Here is a 1,473-nt window from a genome sequence, read left to right as displayed (position 1 = left end):
CCAGTATCAAATACCCAGGTACTAGAACGAGAACCAGTGAAATGAACATCTATAACATGTATATCAGATATACCTTCTTTCTTCTTCTTGACAAGGCCGCTCTTCGGATCTGCCAAATACTTGGAGCAATTACGCTTCCGGTGTCCCTTCTCCTTGCGGTAATAGCACTCGAGCATCGGGCTTAGGGCCGTTCTTAGGTTTCATAGGAGGCGTGGCAGCTTTCTTGCCACCCTTCTTGAATTTTCCCTTAGACTTGCCCTGTTTCTTGAGACCGGTGGTCTTGTTGACCATCAACACTTGGTGCTCTTTCTTGATCTCAATCTCAGCGAGCTTTTAGCATGCCAAAAAGTTCGAGTAACTCCTTGTTCATGTTCTGCATGTTGTAGTTCATCACAAAGTTCTTGTAACTTGGTGGCGGTGATTGAAGGACACGATTAATCCCCAGTCCGTTAGGAATCACTATTCCCAAGTCACCGAGTTTCTTCGCATGCCCGGTCATGGCGAGCATGTGCTCACTAATGGAGCTGCCTTCTTCCATCATACAGTCGAAGAAATGTTTCGATGCTTCATAGCATTCCACGGCCGCATGAGTCTCAAAAATAGCTTTCAGCTCATTCATCAACTCATGAGGATCGTGGTGCTCAAAACGTTTTTGAAGATCGGATTCCGGATCGCACAGGATAGCACACTCGAACTTGAGAGTACCGAGTTTTCCGAGTCTCGTAAACAGCTTTTACTTCATCGGTTTCGGTTTCTGCAGGAGGGTCACCTAGTGGTGCATCAAGCACATATTGCGGATTTCCGCCGAGAGAGGAAGATCCTCACATGACGGAACCGATCGGTGAAGTTGCTACCGTTGCTCTTAAGTTTTTCTTTCTCTAGGAACTGGTTAAAATTGATTGGGGACGCCATCTCTACAACATATATTTGCAATAGTTTAGACTAAGTTTATGACAAATTGAGTTCAAATTTTAATTCAACATAATTAAAAATCTAGGTAAACTCCCACTCAAAACAATATCCCTCGCATTGTCTTAGTGATCACACGAACCAAATCCACCGCACCTAAACCCGATCATCACGAGAAAAGGTGTGATTTCAATGGCGAACACTCAAAGTGTTCATCATATCAATCATATGATTCATGCTCTACCTTTCGGTATCATGTGTTCCGAGACCATGTACGTACATGCTAGGCTCGTCAAGGCCACCTTAGTATCCGCATGTGCAAAGCTGTCTTGCACCCGTTGTATGTACTTATTGAATCTATCACACCCGATCATCACGAGATGCTTCGAAACGACAAGACTTGATAACGGTGCTACTAAGGATGAACACTTTATTATCTTGAGATTTTAGTGAGGGATCATCTTATAATGCTACCGTCGCGATCTAAGCAAAATAAGATGCATAAAAGGATTAACATCACATGCAGTTCATATGTGATATGATATGGCCCTTTTGTCTTTGCGC

This window comes from Lolium rigidum, chromosome 7 (genome assembly GCF_022539505.1).
Source record: "Lolium rigidum isolate FL_2022 chromosome 7, APGP_CSIRO_Lrig_0.1, whole genome shotgun sequence".
Taxonomy (NCBI): domain Eukaryota; kingdom Viridiplantae; phylum Streptophyta; class Magnoliopsida; order Poales; family Poaceae; genus Lolium; species Lolium rigidum.
Note: the sequence above shows the minus strand (reverse complement) of the source record.